This window comes from Macaca thibetana, chromosome 20 (assembly GCF_024542745.1).
Source record: "Macaca thibetana thibetana isolate TM-01 chromosome 20, ASM2454274v1, whole genome shotgun sequence".
NCBI lineage: Eukaryota > Metazoa > Chordata > Mammalia > Primates > Cercopithecidae > Macaca > Macaca thibetana.
The window spans coordinates 27829834-27846712 of NC_065597.1; the positions used below are offsets into that span (position 1 = coordinate 27829834).

Here is a 16879-nt window from a genome sequence, read left to right on the forward strand (position 1 = left end):
AACACATATTCACTGGCTACACGGATGAATGCACGACAGCCTATGAGAACAGCAGTGACTCCTAAGTACCTCTTTGCAAATGTTGGGGTCCTTAACTTAGTTTGGGTTCCCAGAATCTAACCTTGAGCTGAGGATTTGAGGGCAGGTAGTCTATCTGAGAGGTGCAATAAACATAGGAAAGAGATGAATAAATGATCCAGGGAAGGGAAGAGAGCTGATACAGTGTAGGTTATTAAGCCAGCTACCACATGGCCAACTGGAAAATCCCTCTGGGAAACTCCAGGAAACAGCTCTGAATCATCCCAGCCAAGGACGAGAAATCTGGGGTATTTATATCCCCAACCCCATTTGCTGTTATTAGCCATTGTCCCAGGGGATGTTAAATCCTAGGCACTTATGGGCCACCATGCTCATGCGCTGTGTGGGTTCTCATAGCTCAGGGGCAGCCCTCCAGCAAAGACACAGGTGTGGCTGTTGGAAGTCAGGTCGGCCTTCACAGAGATGGCTGGGATCTGTGAGGACATGGGTGGAATGGGGACAGTCGGCTTCAGTCCTAGATGTAGATTATTTTCCCAAAGCTGTGTCCTACTAAATTTGGGGCTTTTTTCTGGCTGTGTCTACAGACACTGTACAGACTCTTTGCTGTGATCAACCACCCCAGCTCACAGCACTATTCCATCATGCTTATGCAGCCTGATAACATCCCTTGGTGTCACTCGGTTGAACTGCAGGTGGACATCTGCTCCCAACAGACAATTCGATTCTCTCTGTAGGAAGTTGAAGTGGGAGATGGTGAGGCACAGCCTGAGCTGGGCCCTGGGTCAGAGGAGATGCGACCCCCCAAGCTGATGGGATGACCATGTCCACAGGGAACAGGCGAGGCCTGGCTGCAGAGGGAGAAGGGAGCCATGTCCAGAAAAGGAGGAAATAGATGGAAGGTACTGCCAGAGGGCCTGATGCCTTTCCAGGACTCACTCTAGTTGTCTGAGAGTCTTACTTGCCTTAGGTTCCCAAATAACCCAGTAACCTCCCAAGCAGTCCGCTTCTCTGCTTCAGCTGACTTGAGTGGATTTCTGTTACTTGCAACTGTAATTGATCAAGACCTCGCCCCCAGAGCTCCCCATTGGTAGGGTCTCCACTGCCCCCAAAGAGTGGCCTGCCAGTGTAAGATGTCCAAGTCTTCTGGAAAAGCCTTAGAAAAATGGCACCACATCACACATTACCCATCACAAAATGGCACCCCTATGTCTCCTTGCTTCAAATTGTTAATGGGTTTTGTTTTGTTTTGTTTTTCCTTTGAGACAGGATCTGGCTTTGTTGCCCAGGCTGGAGTGCAGAGTGCAGTGGTGCAATCAGGGCTTACTGCAGCCTTGACCTCCTGAGCTTAAGCAGTCCTCCCACCTCAGCCTCCTGAGTAGCTGAGACTACAGGCACGCACCACCATGCCTGGCTAATTTTTGTACTTTTTTGTAGAGATGGGGTTTCGCCATGTTGCCCAGGCTTGTTCGTGGTCTTTGATGCCAAATTGAGGGCTGGTGATATTCTGTGGCCGCTGAATGGGTGTGGCAGGAACAAAGGAAAAGCTGGGACTCCCCGGCCTTTGCTCTTGATGTCCAGTTCATAGAGCCTCCAATAAAAATAAATGGTGAATAAAAAATAGGTGTGAGGACCGGAGCCCTACAGCAATCACATCGAGAGGAAAGAAAAACCTTGATCTTTACATCACGTAATTAAACATTTATGACTGCCGGCTCCACCCACTGTTCTGCAGACATGCATGCGGTCCTTCCGTCAGCCCATCTTGATCCCAAGAGAGAGTGGGCAGAGGGCTGGGCTCTCCAGGGTGGCCCCACCAGGCTTTCCTGTTCGTTTTTCCAGGTTGGGCTTCATTGTGACCAGAAGGATGACTTTTTTCCTTTGTCTCAAATTGTCCATGACTTAACTCCCTGCCTGGGTAGCAAATAGGAGGCTTTGCTGGGATGTCCAAGGGTGAGCAGTCGCTTCCCAGGAGGCACTTGGGATGGGACTGGCCATCTTGCTCCTTTCCTTGGTACAACTTGGTGCTCTCCCATCCGGGACTTCCCAGGGGTCCCCCTTGCCTATGAAACATCTGTTTTGTTTTTTTTTTTTTTTTTTCAAATTCAAATGTTATTTTTTGGAACTTAGATTCTGAGATTGCAACATGATGGAAAGGTTGATCACCACTAAACTCCTCTCTCTCTGCTTTGCTGGCTCTAATAATAACGATATTAACTAACACTTTCTGTGCGTCAGGCCATATATTACTTCTCATCTATTAACCATTTGTGCCCCGAGAGAGAGAAGAGATGCCATTATTACCACATTCATTTCACAGATGGGGCATGGAACACAGAAACATTAAGTGACTTGCTCAAGGCCAACAACTTGGAAGCAGAGGAGCTGGGATTTTAATTGAGCCTGATGCCGGATGAAGGCACAAACCAGCAAGCTAAGGACTCAGTCTGCCCCGTGGGTGATCCAGCCCGGACAGCAATTGTAGCTTGCAGAGCAGAGGTCTCTGGTTGCACCTCTGCCAATGGTGTCCTTGGAGCGCCTGGGCTGGGATAGGTCTCCCCAGAGCCACCCTGGGCCAGTGAGGAGCCTACAGGGTTGCCATACAAAGGATCTGTAAGGAGATGAGGGTTGGATTAGCAAAGTGGCAAACATTTCACTATTGACAACTACCAACCACTCATCCACATGCTGGGCCTATGAAAAGGCTGATTCTGTGTAGCTTTCCTTCCCCTTTGCTGGAGTGGGGATGGAGTGGGGACCCAGTTTATTCCATTCCCCTGCACCCAAGGTTTCATGGTCACAGGCAATGGCAGCCGAGTGGGTGAGAGTATGAATTCAAATCCCAGCTCTTCTATTCAGAAGCTGGGTGGCCTCAGGGAAGTGACTTACACTCTCTGCGCTCAGTTCCCTCATTGGAAAAATGAGGCTAATAACAGTACCAGCCTGGAGGGTTGTTGGGGGTGGCAGGATTTCGCAGTATAATGCCTTGGGGTCAGGTACTCAGAAGCATCTGTTTTGTTGTTGTTTTTTGTTTGTTTTGTTTTGTTTTGAGATAGGGTCTTGCTCTGTCACCCAGGCTGGAATGCAGTGGCTCGATTTCAGCTCACTACAACCTCCGCCTCCCAGGCTCAGGCAATCCTCCCATCTCAGCCTCCCGAGTAGCTGGAACCACTGGCACATGCCACCATGCTGGCTAATTTTCATAGTGACTGGATTTCATCATGTTGCCCAGGCTGATCCTGAGCTCAAGCCACCTGCTTTGGCCTCCTAAAGTGCTGGGATTACAGGCCTGAGCCATTGTGCCGGGCCCCCAAAGGCATCTGCTAACACAGATCTCTTCTCCCCTTGGGTTTGTCCTTTGTCAGTCTAAGGACTGTTGTTCTGGAACAGTCTTATTCACCACTGAGCCCTCCAGTGCTTGAAACAGAGCCCAGAACATAGTAGGTGCTTAATTATTGGATGACTGCATGCCAATTGAGTGCATCTGAAGAATGATGCTTCAAAGACTGAGAAAAGTAAAACAAAAAGAGGAAAGAAGATAACAGAGAACATCTGCATTATTACTATCCTTTTGAGAGGGAGTTTTGTTCTTGTCTCCCAGGCTAGAGTGCAGTGGTGCGATCTCAGCTCACTGCAACCTCTGCCTCTCAGGTTCAAGCGGTTCTTCTGCCTCAGCCTCCCAAGTAGCTGGGACTACAGGCATGCACCTCCATGCCTGGCTAATTTTTGTGTTTTTAGTAGAGACAGTTTCACCATGTTGGCCAGGCTGGTTTCGAACCCCTGACCTCAGGTGATCTGCCCGCCTCAAACTCCCAAAGGGTTGGGATTGCAGGCGTTAGCCACCGCGCCCGGCCAATCTACATTATTCTGTATCTGCATTTGAGCCGCACCAAAATCTTAGGCAAGGTTTCCCCGTTTGAGTCCACATCACGCAGGCAGCCTTCCATAGTCCTTGTTCCACCCATTCCCCATCCTTGTTTCTCCCACGTGCCCTGGCTCATGGGGGCCCCAGACTCTGAGATCCCAGAGGTGTCTTGTTTGTGCCAGCTGCATAGCACAGGGCCCAGCACAGAGCGACTCGATGGGTATTTGGGGAATGAGTTAACACTGAAGGAGCTAATTCCGGTGTCTTGGTGCGGAGATGAGCAATGCGGACAGGCCTCCTACTGCCCTTGGGCCGCAGCAGCTCACCGCACAGTGCCTGCATACCCGTCCACATTCTGTGACTGAGGGGGGAGCACGGGGGAGTCCCTTAGCTCTTAAGGAACGTGGATTTACCTGTTTCAAAGGTGATTTCGTCTGGCTCGAAATTGATTTACCTATATACCTGCACAGGTTAAGAATGCTAAATGCCTTCGGGCAAAAGAGGTATGAACATGCTGCACTGCTCCTAGCTACGGCACTTCGGGCACGCTCTTATCCAAGCCTCAGCTACTGGATCTGTGAAATGGGATGATTTCCACCTCCCTGGATTCCTGGGAACGCGTCCTGAGGTCGTTGAAGGTAAAATGCGGAGCCTGGACCCCTGCGCTGGCGCCACCATCCGGTAACAAGTCTCCCTTTCTTCGTCTGCAAATTGGGAAGAGTGTGCCTAAGTTTTCTAAGCACGTGTAGAGGGTGGGAGTCAACTCAGTAACTGTGTACTCTGCACCGCGCCACAGTTCACAGCGCCCAGCCCTTGCGGATTTCATTTGCTAAAATCCTGGGAGGTCGCTTCCTTATTCCTATTTTCCAGTTGAGCTGCAGAGAGTTGGAGTTGGTAAATTTGCAAGCCCCTTGTGGAAAGCGCTTGGCCCCGCGCCAGGCGCATAGTAAGCGCTCAATGAAAACTATACTTGTGTGGCCAGTGGCGAGGAAGCTGAGCGTCTCCTTGTCCCTAGCCGGCCCTGGAGGCCAGCGGCCCCGCCTTCCTCGCCCACCAGGCGCCCGCGCCTCAGCACCCGCCTCCTTCAGCCAGCTGAGCCTGCGGGGCGGGGCCGGGGGCGGAGCCGGTGCTGATCTGTCCTACTAGCGCCGCCAGCCACCTGGGGGCGTGGCCTCCGGGCTCCTGGCAGCCTACAAGAGGCGGTGCGCTGAGCCCCGGCACCAATTCGCATCCCAGGGCGTCTCCAGCCGCCCCCTTTGAGCTGTCTGCTTGCTGTGCCCGCTGTGTCTGCCGTGCCCGCGCTGTCGCCGCTGCTACCGCTGCTCGACGCGGGAGACGCCAGCGAGCTGGTGATTGGAGCCCTGCGGAGGTAAGTGTGACTTCCATGCAAACTTTCCCTTTCGCAAACTGTTACCCTCCCGAGAAGCTGGAATAACTAGAATAGATGCCACCTCGCAGGGCTGACTGTGTAAGGGCACCACACTGGGTGCTCTGCTTGCATCGCGGAACATAGCTTTGCGACAGGCCCTTTTGCAGATGGAGAAACTGAGGCTCAGCGAAGACAACTCATTTGCCCAGGACCTCGCAGCCAGGACTCCAAAGAGCCGGGCTTCAACGCGATCTGAGTGCAGAATGCTGCTACTTGGGGGCTGTTTACTCTCTTGCCTTCCTTGTGCAGCGCTAGCATTTGTTGCATTCCTGTGTTCGTGGTGGGTGTCAATAACTGGGAAGCTGATGGCATGGATGTGGCAGGCATTAGAATGTGTCCTATTCATATCTGGAGGAACAGGGTGATCTAGTGGCATATGCATTCAGCTGCCGTTTGCTGCCACGCCCCTCTATGATTTCATTTGCAAGGTAGCCTTCTTCCCATATTTCAGATGAAGATGCTGAGGGTCAGAGAGGTGAAGTAAGTTGTCCAGGCAGAGCCAGGGCTGGCACCCAGCTCTGTCTGTCTCCAGAGCTTCAAATGGATGTGTAGAGACTTGGGGCCATGTCAGAGCTCTGCAGTTTGGGGGAATACGTTTCTGGGTTTCTTTAGCCAGAGCGGGCACCTGCATAACTCCTGCGTGGGGAGTTACCGTGGAAGCTGAGGGCTCGCTCTGGAGTGTGGGGGACATCAGTCGTCCCATGTGGACAGAGCCAGGGTTAGTCTCTCATGTGCTGCAGACCCAGAGCCTCCCTTGCTAAGGCTGGACAAGCCAGGGAGGACTTCGCTGATGCCTGCTCATCGCAGTCCAACTGGAATTGGGCGTCTCTCAGTCAAAATGTGGTTGCTGCCCTGGCTGAGAGAAGCAGCCGGGAACCCGTGCAAATGCGTGGCTTGCCTTGCAACTGAGAGTGGGGTTGTGAGTTTCCCCTTTGGGCCTTTGGACCCCTTGCCCTGGTAGAATGGGGTGTGCCTGCTTTCCCCATCCAGGGTCTGGAGTCTGACAGTGAAGACAGCCTGCAGAACAGGACCGGGGCGTGGCCCTTTCCAGTAGACTGAGGCCATGAGCTGTGACTGTTGGCTGTCCCAGGGCTCCTTGGGTTATATGCACCTGATTTTCTGCTTCTTCCCTGATCTGGCTATTTCCACTCAGGAAAAGGAGCAGGTGTGGGACTGTGTTGCCCGTGCGGCAGGCATGCGGTCTGTACCATGCACTTTACTTGTATTGGCATCGCTGCAACACTCCTGGGCAGTAGATCTCTCGATGCCCACTCCACAGCTGAGGAAACTGAGGCTCAGCAAGGTGAAGTGCTTGCCTAGGATCCCCCAGCTAGTATGGTATGCTATCACCCCCAGGTGGGTCCTATCTGCACTCTTGACCCTGCTTTCTTTAAGACACTTCTCTGCCCACTGCCAGCTCCACCTGTGAACCTGACCTTCACACAGGTGATGTTTTGTCTTAGAGGGGCTCCAGGTAAAACCACTGGACAACGTACCCAGGGAGGAGAAACCAAGAGGGTGATTTTGATTTTTGCAGTCTCTTAAGGTGTAAGAGTAGGAATAGTAATAATGCCATTTGTAATAATACAAGCAGCTGACATTTACATGATGTTTAGTACAGACCAGACATGCCCAGGGTTTCCATGGATGAGCTCACTGCCTGCTCTATGAGCTGGGCACTTTTTACAAGGAGTAAGTCGAGGCTCGGAATTATTAAGGTGTGTGCCCAACATGACACAGCCAGGGCGGGGTAGAGCTGCCGTCCAGGCTGGGCCCTGAGCCAGATTCTGGGGGAAGGTGCCCATCTAATGACCAGCCACATGACTGTCACGGCACAGCTTGCTACTAGTTGAGGCTTTTCGTGCCATGTGGGAGTTTTTTTTAACGTTGGCAGGGATCTGGGTCCCTGGTCCTGGCTGGGGTGAGGCTGGAAGGGGATCAACTGCCCCTGGGCTTGGACTCAACACTGCTGACAAGTACTGAGAGCCCTGTCCCAGGACCCAGATCAGTGCTGGCTCTCAGAGTCTTGCCTCCAGCCTGGAGAGGAGAGTTGGCTGGACTGGGAAGGCCTGAGCTAGGGAAGAAGACTGTGAGGTCCCTTAAAACCTCTGTACTTCATCCCTCAAAAGACCCCAAGTTAAGTATGTGGCCCTTTGTAGGTTGCATTTGCAAGTTTTTGGAGGCAGGACCCTCTGACGTCTTTGGAGGTCAGAAAGTTTTTGGAGGCAGGGCACTGACCTCTTTGGCCTGTGGGAACTGGAACTTTTCTCTCCTCTGTCACCAGCGTCATTTGCTGTGTGTGGGAGTTGCCTGCATGTCTGCCTGCGCCTGACTCAGGAGGCTTTTTCTTTCTTTCTTTTCTTTTTTCTTTTTTTGCAAACGCGCTGGTTTTTGATCAGTCCCAGATGTGCAAACCCAGGATCTCTCAAAGGGGCCGATGGCTTGTCAAGAAAGGAAAATTCAATCTGGGCATAATTTATTTCACTTTGTCTTGAGTTCATTGAGTGGAACAGATGCTCAGACCTTCCTGGGACGGGGACCCAGAGCACCTTGTAAAGTCTTAAATAGAGCACGCTGAGTTCTGGGACAGGCAGGGGACAGTCCGATCTGGGTGGTGGTAATAGGATGGGCCATGTTCTGTTGTTCTTTTTCCTGAAAAAATGTTTTGTGGTAAAAATACACATAAACATAAAATTTACCATTTAACCCATTTTGAAGTATACAATTCAGTGGCAGTTAGTACATTTGCAGTATTGTGCAGCCACCACCACTAATTCCAGGGCGTTTCATCATCCCATAAGGAAACCCCCTACCCATTAGGCATCATTCGCCATGCTCCTCCCTGCAGCCACTAATCTCCTTTCTGTCTCTATGAACTTGCTTATTCTGGACATTTCATGTGAATGGAATCACACAATGTGTGGCCCTTTGTGTCTGGCTCTTCTCACTCAGCATCATGTTTTTAAGGTTCATCCACACTGTCATGTGTCTGAGACCTTCATTCCTTTTTATGGCTGAGTAATATTCCATTGTATTAATAGAGCACGTTTTGTTTATCCATTCTTCCACTGAAGGAAATCTGGGCTGTTTCCACCTTTGGCTTTTACGAAGGCTTCTGCTGTGAACATTTGCGTACAAGGTTTTGTGTGGGCATATGTTTTCATATCTCTTGAGTGTTTACCTGGGAGGAATTGCTGGGTCGTATGGTAACTTTATGTTTAACTTATTGAGGAGACTGTGTCCTCTTTTTTGACTCTCTTCTTGAAGCATCAACTCAGGCCATGTCTTTCCAGAATGTGTTGCTGGCCTTCTCCATGGGTGCAGGGAAGCCCTGGCAGTTGGCATTGGTGGGCAGTGTTGGCATGCCACCTGGGTCACAGCGGCAGCCGGCAGGGCATCCTGAGACATCACGCTGCCTTCTACCCCAGGCTGTGCAATGATGGGTACTCTTGGACAAAGACCCCTCTTGCAAGGCTGCGAGGACATCATGGTTCTGCCGAGGGAGATTTAGCTTTGATTGTCTTGAGTGCTGCGTCAGCTTAGACAAAAACCACAGAGTCAGAGGGGAAAAAAAAACAAAACAAAAAACGTCCTGATGAGGATTGTGCAATTTCCGGTCCATCATTCTTTAAAAAATTATAAATTATGAAATCCCACATTTTCAATCCCAATTTCTGGAACGTGTTTTATTTTGAGCACAGAATGGCAACATCCCAGGAAAAAAAGTCATGCTCCCATTTTGCTTGTAATCAAGGGAGCTGGAACTGACCCTACCCCCAATTTTTTTGAATAGGGAAAAGACTCCACTGGACCCCTCTAAGGATTGGGAGCTGGCATCTTCTGAGTCTGACTTGAGAAGAGTCTGATAACTCCTAGAGGAAACAGGCAGGGTTTTGCGAGCCGGGGAAGATGATAGTGGGTGGGTGGGGAGTTGGCGAGGGTGTGCCAGGCAGAGGCACCATGTGTGTGCAAAGGCCTGGAGGTGGAGAAGGGCCTGGGACTTTTGGAGAATGGCAGAATGTTTGGTGTGCCTGCAGTCTACGAGTCAGGCTCAGGGTGGCAAAGGTCTGCCCTGCAGGTGTGGTGATGAGCTGTACCACTTAGTGGGCACCATCAAGATGAACAGAAAGTAACACGGTGGCATTGCACTTGAGAACAGCTCACTCTAGAATGAACTGTGTCCCCCAAAGTGTGCAGAGCCCATACCTAGTGGTCCCCAAGGTGACTGAGCACGTGCACAGATCCAGCAGCAAATCCTCCCAATCCAAGAGCTGTTCTTTCCGTTCTCTGTTCTTTCAGTCCTTCTGTTTATAACAAGGTGAAAGCCACAGGTGGGGTTGTCCCTAACACCTCTCCCACACCCTGATCTCCTTTTACAACAAAGAGCAAGCATCCTCTACAACAAAGCCTTTGGCTGGTATCAGCGCCTGGCTGGGAGGAAATAACTGGGTTGTTTTTACTGTTTAATTTCACTCTTGCTGTCTGTTCACGGCACTAGTGATCAGGTTCTCTGCCAGTGGGAGTGATAGAAAGTTACCTTTTTAAAGTAAATTTCTTGGAGCCCAAAAAACAAGCCAAGTTAAATAAAAATTCAAAATATGGGGCCAGGCGCAGTGGCTGACACCTGTAATCCCAGCACTTTGGGAGTCCGAAGTGGGTGGATCACCTGAGGTCAGGAGTTTGAGACCAACCTGACCAACACGGTGAAACCCCATCTCTACTAAAACTACAAAAATTAGCCAGGCGTGGTGGCAGGTGCCTGTAGTCCCAGCTACTCGGGAGGCGGAGACAGAAGTTGCTTGAACCTGGGAGGTGGAGGTTGCAGTGAGCCAAGATCGCACCACTGCACTCCAGCCTGGGTGACAGAGCAAGACGCCATCTCAAAACAAAAACAAAGTATGTACTAGTACTGGTACACGGTAGGAAGGTGGGCAGAACTTGGGAAGTGGGGGATTCAAAGGACGGGGTTTGGGAAATGCTGGATCAAGGTGGAGGAAGGAGGAGAACGGAGAGGTACTTTAGAGAAGTGCTTCTCAGAGTGGGGGCCTGCAACCAGGCGCCATGGCTCACGCCTGTAACCTTAACACTTTGGGAGTTCGAGGCAGGTGGATTGCCTGAGCCCAGGAGTTCGAGTCCAGCTTGTGCAACATAGTGAGACGCTGTCTCTACAAAAAATTTTAAAATTAGCTGGTGTCCTCTCAATGTGTCTTGTCCTCTCCATGTTTCTAAAATAAAGGAAGAAAGGCTGAGCGCAGTGGCACACACCTGTAATCTCAGCACTTTGGGAGGCCGAGGCGGGCAGATCACTTGAGGTCGGGAGTTCGAGACCAGCCTGTCCAACATGGCAAAACCTTGTTTCTACTGGAAATACAAAAATTAGCTAGGCCTGGTGGTGCACACCTGTAATCCCAGCTACTTGGGAGACTGAGGGAGGAGAACCACTTGAGCCTGGGAGGCAGAGGTTGCAGTGAGCTGAGATCATGATACTGCACTCCAGCCTGGGTGACAGAGCAAGACTCCATCTCAAATAAATAAATAAACAAATAAATATAAATAAATACATAAAAGAAGAAAAAAAAATGAGCCAGGCGTGGTAGTGCACACCTGTAATTCTAGCTTCTTGGGAGGTGGGAGACTTGAGACCAGGAGGTTGAGGCTACAGGTGAGCAGTGTTCACGCCACCGCACTGCAGCCTGAACAACAGAGTGAGACCTTGTCTCAAAAAAAAAAAAAAAAAAGTGGGTTCCTGGCCTGGCAGCACCTGGGGACTCACAGAAATACAGGTTTTCAGGCTCCCCCGGAGACCTGGATCAGAAACTCTGGGGTGGGGCTGGCAGTCTGCTGTAACAAAGCCTCCAGCCCTTCCTGATGCAGCCTCAGTTGTGGGAACTGCTGCCCTAGAAAGCTAAAGAAGGCTTGCCCTGGGGCCCTGGCACAAATGTGGGGCATGGAGAGCTGGTTACTGGGGTCAACGTTGAGCCATGTGGACGGTTCTGATCATAGGGCCTGGTGTGACCAGAAAGAAGTCACGAGTGACCTGAGAGCTGAAAGACCACCTCCCTCCAGAATCAGTGAGACCCCTTGAGAACAAGTCGTTGGCATATTTGGAAGCCTTTCTTCCAGAAGAACACTCAGCCCTTTGGCACGCTGTGCTGAGGCTGTGACTCCCTGATGCTCCGGGGCCTGAGCCAGTGTCCTGAGGATGCCGGCACCTTCCTCAGAGCACGTTTCATGCCCCTGTGTGCCTGCGAAGAGCCAGCTACACACATTTATTTATAACCCCTGAAGGGGTGAACTGTGTCCTCAAGGGCATTGAAGACACCTCTATGATGTGTGTCCATCTTCCCTGCCATCCCTCTCTCCTGCCCCAGGCCTGCTCCCCACCCAGCCAGTCCGTTCTCCCCAGGAGGGAAGACGCTGTTTATTCCCTGGGACCTGCGAGGCTGGGGCTGCCCTGGGACTGAGAAGGTATTTTCAGCTGGGCCTTGGCACTGCAGGACAAAGTACTCTGTCAGACTTGGGATGAACTGGGCCCTGTCTGGAGAGTCGTGTGCGGGTCCAAGGGGGAGGCCCTACTGCCAGCTGGACTTTATCTGGGACCTGACACATCGCAGTTCACTTTGAAGGCTGCTGAGCCAGGGCCCCAGGCCTGTTTCAGCTCTGAGACTCCTGAGGGAAAGGCCTGGGATTTTCTCTTGAATAATGGCGCGCTCTCCTTGGACCACTCCCGCCCTCTTTATCCAGTCTTCAAACAGAGGTCAGAGCAACAGCAAATTTTTTGTTTTTATTTTTAAATTTCTTGTTGCTGCTTAACATACCAGGGAAGAGGGCACAGCCATCCCTGTGCCGGCAGAGAGATTTTCACAAAGCGCCGTAGCCCCGGTCACAGCAGAGCCTGGCTGGCTCCCAGAAGCCCCTCAGGCCCCTCTCACGGTCCCGCACCCCCCAAGGGTAGTCATTTCCGGACTTCTAAGGGCACAGGCTGGGTTTGCCTGGCTTGGACTTGACCTAAATGAAACCATGCATGTTGAATCACTGGAGTCTGGCCCCTTTTGTTTGTTGAGCACCGTGTCTGCGGGGTTTGTCTGCGCTGTTGTGTGTTGCAAGGCTTTCGAGACTCAAATCAGACCCTGTCACCGCCCGACTTCCTTCCTTCGAGGGCCCTCTTTGCATTTAGAGCAAAACCAAGAGTCTTCACTGTGGCCTTCAAGGCCCCTCACCATGACCTGGCCCTGGCCGCCTCCTGACCCCGTTCCTCCCCAGCTTCACGGGCTTTTCGCCTGTCCTCAGTCACGCCTCGACTGTGACCCCCTCTGAGCCTTTGTCCTTGCATTTCCTGCTGCCTGCAGCGCCCTTTCTTTTTTCTTTTTTTCTTTTGTTTTTCGTTTTTCTTTTTTCTGAGACGGAGTCTCACTCTGTTGTCCAGGCTGGAGTGCAGTGGTGTGATCTCAGCTCGTTGCAACCTTCACCTCCTGGGTTCAAGCGATTCTCCTGCCTCAGCCTCCCAAGTAGCTGGGACTACAGGCGTGTGCCACCACGCCCAGCTAATTTTTGTATTTTTAGTAGAGACAGGGTTTCACCATGTTGGCCAGACTGGTCTCAAACTCCTGACCTCAGGTGATCTGCCCGTCTCGGCCTCCCACAGTGCTGGGATTATAGGCGTGTACCACCGCACGGGGCCTACAGTGCCCTTTCTTTAAGAGCTCAGCAGGACCTTGCCGTCTACCCCAGCCAGAGTGGTTCTGCCCCCCTCCTCTACCCATCTTCACCAGCCATTTCCCGGGCTGTCCTGCTCACACCTTCTGTATTTACCTCTCTGCTGCCACGTTTACTCTCTGTCTCCTCCCAGTCCCGAGGGCAGATTCCGTCTTGTTCACTTGCAGATCCTGGGATTTTCACCTGCAGAGTGCTGTGGAGGTTCTGCAGCCAGCTCTCCACTCACCTTTGCAGATGCCACCTGTCAGTGAATCACGCTTCTCAGGCAGGGAGACTGGCCCAGGCTGCCAGGCTTGGAGCCCAGCACAGAGATGATCTGGGGCCCTGAATTTACTCAGGAGGAGAAGGGAAAGAAACATCAATAAACACCATGAATTTCCTGGGATTCTGTCACTGGACCCTTTATAAACATGATCCTGGGTAATCATAGCACCCTCTCCCCCCTAGCCATGGAAGAAACTCAGGGCCTCATGCATGAGTGAGGAATTGGAGGCTTGGGGAAGTTGAGGCATGCCCAGCTCCATGCGGTGGAGGCGGAATTCGAACCCAGAGCTGCCCATTCTTCTCTATGCCTTTCTGCATTGCCTTCTGGGAGTCCAAAATTCCTTTCCCTTCAGAGACGGAGGGCTCCTGCTGTTTATCGTTTAAAGCTTTGCTGGGAACATTGTTTCCAGGGAAACATCCACACATCTTCAAGAAGGGAGAAAGGTGCCCCAGGAGTTATGTCCTAGGGTTTTAAAGAATGTATTAATTTATTACCTGGTCCCTGGTCCCTTAAAAGTGGCTTTTCTTGTATATCACCTTGGCTTGCATCGAATGCACCTGCTTTTCAGTTCTTTCTTTTTTCTTTTTTTTTTTTTTGCACATAGTAGAATAAGAGTTTGTTGAATGACTATTTTGTTTTTGTCCAGAATTTTGTATATCCTTAGCATAGCATGTAAACAATGAAAAGCATTGTATAGATTTTTTGTTCAATTAAGCATACAGACATATTGTCTCAGAAATCCCATAAGAATATATCTTTTGTTAATTGGCTGGACGTGGTGATGTGCGCCTGTAGTCCCAGCTACTCGGGAGGCTAAGGCAAGAAAATCGCTTAAACCCAGGAGGTGGAGGTTGCAGTGAGCTGAGACCGTACCACTGCACTCCAGCCTGGGGACAGAACGAGACTCCGTCTCAAAAAAAAAAAAAAAAAAACAAAAGGAGTATATCTTTTGTTGAGGGGAGAGGAGGAGAGAAGGTGCCTTGTGGGGCTGGTGTCACCTTTAAGCTGAGTGGACTGCTGGCTGTCCTGGGGAGATGAGGAATTCAGTGTGGTGCAGCAGCTAGGAGAGGAGCTGGAGCTGGGCTGTGGCTTCCCTTGCGTCGGGGCTTAATCCTGCCGAGAAGGGTTTAAGGAAAACTGCCAGGCTGCAGTGAGTGGGGGAGAGGGGCCCCCGCTCCCTGTGTGGTGCTTACCCAGGCGCTCCTAACGGGATGTTCTGCTCAGTCAAGGGCTCTGCCAAAGACACAGGCGGGGGGAGTGGAGTACCCCTCCTTCCAGCCACGGCTTCATTCCTGGAATTTCTGGGTGGTTTGTGGGTATGACTCTGATCTGCCCTTGGCCTCTTGCTTAGATGTGAGTTCTCCTTTGATACTTCTGAGGAAGAGTAGAGCCTAGAGAACACCCCGACCCCCACGCTGCTGGGGTCAGCTGCCCTTGTGTGGAACACGGGCCTCAGCTGAGTGGTGCAGGGCCGCAGGTCATAACTGCCCTGACGTTTAGGAGAGTCGCTGTGTGGACAAGGCAGGACTGGTAAGTGACCGGGACATGGTGAATGATTCGACATTGTCCTCGGGCTTTCTGTATGGCCTCAGGCAAGTTGCTTATCTTTTTTGAGCCTCAGTTTCCTGATCTGTAAAATAGGGCTATTATCACAGTGACCTCATCAGTTTCTGGACCACATGAAATGTGCAGGGCAGGAGTAGAGGGCCCAGGCCATGCCTGCGGCAGCCCCTTCCTCACCCCATGATGGCGTAGGTTTGGTGATGAACATTTGTTGGGGGCATAAAGCTGATTGAACAAGGCTCAGTGCCGGCCAATGGCGAACTGCAGCCAGCTCGGACTGGCTCATACCAGCTCGAGAACTGATAGTTACATTTTCAGGGCCAGCCTAGTGGCTCACACCTGTAATCCCAACACTTTGGGAGGCCAAGGTGGGAGGATCGCTGGAGCTCCGGAGTTCGAGACTGGCCTGGGCAACATAGTGAAACTCTGTCTCTACTATAAATAAAAAATTTACTGTGCCTGGTGGTGCACACCTGTAGTCCCAGCGACTTGGGAGGCTGAGGTGGGAGGATCACTTGAGCCTGGGAGATTGAGGCTGCAGTGAGCCATGATTGCACCACTGCACTCCAGCCTGCGTAATAGTGAGACCCTGCCTCCAAACAAATAAATAAATAAAAATCAATAAAAAATAAATTTTCACAAGGATTGCAAACCAGTTAAACACAACCATCATTAAACGTCACGTTATAAAAACTTACAGTTAAGTTATATTTAAAGGCCGGGCATAGTGGCTCATGCCTATAATCCCAGCACTTTTGGAGGCCAAGGCGGGTGGATCACCTGAGGTCAGGAGTTCAAGACCAGCCTGACCAATATGGTGAAACCCCGTCTCTACTAAAAATACAAAAATTAGCCAGGTGTGGTGGCGCATGCACTTATAGTCCCAACTACTCGGGAGGCTGAGGCAGGAGAATTGCTTGAACCCAGGTGGTGGGGATTGCAGTAAGCCGAGATCACGCTATTGCACTCCAGCCTCAGCCTGGGCTGCAGAGTGAGACTCTGTCTTTAAAAAAAAAAAAAAAAAGAAAGAAAAAAAGTTTTATTTTAAAAGAAGGTAATAAATAATTAAAACCTATCATTTTTTACTTTTTTTCCTGCATTTTACTGTGGCCTTTGCTCTATGGGATCTGCGTGATGGAAAGGCTGCATGACTGTGTGCTTCTGGGGATCTCTTTTCAGAACCTCCATGCTCAGTGACTTCACAATGGTTGCTTGAAGTTGGCCACAGTGGGAGTATTTACACTGAGGGAATTGGCAAACACCGCAAGGCAGGGTGGTTTTTGCTTGGTTTTTGTTTTGGAAGCTGGTGGTGAATGATTTACCATCCCACCACTATTCTAGCCCTTGAGAAGCTCGGGGTCCAGGGAGGGAGGCTGAGAGTCAGAGCAGCCACAATCCTGGGTGGGGAGCCCAGGGCCGGGGGTGCCCATGGGCCTGTCAAGTCAGCTGAGACCCAACCGTGGAAGAGGACAGAGCTCCATGAATGACATCTGACAGGATAAACTCAGCATGAATCACCAAATACATTTGCATGAGTGACACCTGGCCAGGTGGTGACATGAATCCTCCAGACCTGGTGCATGACATCTTGGACATCTGGGGAAAAATGGCCAACGCTCAAGGCATATACTGAGCTAATATACATTTCAAATTCGATAGAGGGTCCCCCTGCGATCCCCCAAGCATTGGACATTTAACAGATTTTTTTTTTTTCCTGTTTTTCTTTTGAGATAGAGTTGCCCAGGCTGGAAAGCAGTAGCACGACCTACAGTCTCCATCTCCCAGGCTCAAGCAATCCTCCCATCTCAGCACCTCCCTGAGTAGCTGGTACTACAGGCATGTGGCACCATGCTTGGCTAATTTTTTATTGTTATTATTTTTAGTAGAGACAGGGACTCACCATGTTGGCCAGGCTGGTCTCAAACTCCTGAGCTCAAGTGATCCTCCCATCTCAACCTCCCAAAGTGCTGAGATTATAGATGTGAGTTACCACACCTGGCCTAAT

The 16879-nt window shown here is 51.0% G+C and overlaps 2 protein-coding genes across 3 annotated transcripts in view; one reads left to right on the forward strand and one right to left on the reverse strand.

Moving 5' to 3' along the window:
- MEAK7 (MTOR associated protein, eak-7 homolog) overlaps positions 1 to 16879 on the reverse strand; it is a 672801-nt gene that overhangs the window by 353563 nt on the left and 302359 nt on the right. The gene's annotated exons all lie outside the window — the stretch shown is intronic.
- The window catches only part of CRISPLD2 (cysteine rich secretory protein LCCL domain containing 2), a 90215-nt gene continuing 78406 nt past the window's right edge, over positions 5071 to 16879 (forward strand). The window contains exon 1 of one of the 2 annotated variants that reach the window (XM_050773665.1): positions 5071 to 5270. The gene's annotated coding sequence lies outside the window, so the exon portion shown is untranslated. The remainder of the gene's footprint in view (positions 5271 to 16879) is intronic. The other variant, XM_050773666.1, reaches the window with a different exon arrangement.